This window comes from Eimeria mitis, genomic scaffold, assembly GCF_000499745.2.
Source record: "Eimeria mitis Houghton genomic scaffold, Emh_scaff1711, whole genome shotgun sequence".
NCBI classification, from domain to species: Eukaryota; Apicomplexa; class Conoidasida; order Eucoccidiorida; family Eimeriidae; genus Eimeria; species Eimeria mitis.
Genome location: NW_013570028.1, coordinates 2,766 through 3,166, shown reverse-complemented (window position 1 = coordinate 3,166; position 401 = coordinate 2,766). Strand labels below are relative to the sequence as shown.

Genomic DNA, 401 nt, shown 5'->3' with positions numbered 1-401 from the left:
GGGGGGGGGGGGGGGGGGTGCCCTACGGGGGCTGTTGCCTGGGGTGTATATGGAGCTAGAAAAGGGATAAACGCTGCGAAATAAATAAAATAAATAAATAATTTAATAAATTAAAATAAAAAATTAAATAAAAACGAAGAAAAACGGAGAAAAAACAACAAAAAAAGAAAAAAAAATAAAAAAAAACGCCGCGGTCAACTACTACTGCTTCTTCGATTTCTCTTTTTTTGGGGTGTATAGAGGGCCCTATCTTTGTTTTTATTTTATTTATTTTATTTATTTTATTTATTTTTTTATTTATTTTATTTATTTATTTTATTTTATTTATTAAAATGAATTTCTGCTGACGAAGAAAACACACTCTCCCCTCTTCTGCTGCTGCTGGTTGCTGCTGCTGCGCC

The 401-nt window shown here is 32.9% G+C and overlaps 1 protein-coding gene across 1 annotated transcript in view; it reads left to right on the top strand.

Annotated features, from left to right (window-relative positions):
- The window catches only part of EMH_0042220 (uncharacterized protein), a gene marked incomplete at both ends in the record, with an annotated part of 2,509 nt that overhangs the window by 1,637 nt on the left and 471 nt on the right, over positions 1–401 (top strand). The window lies entirely within an intron of this gene.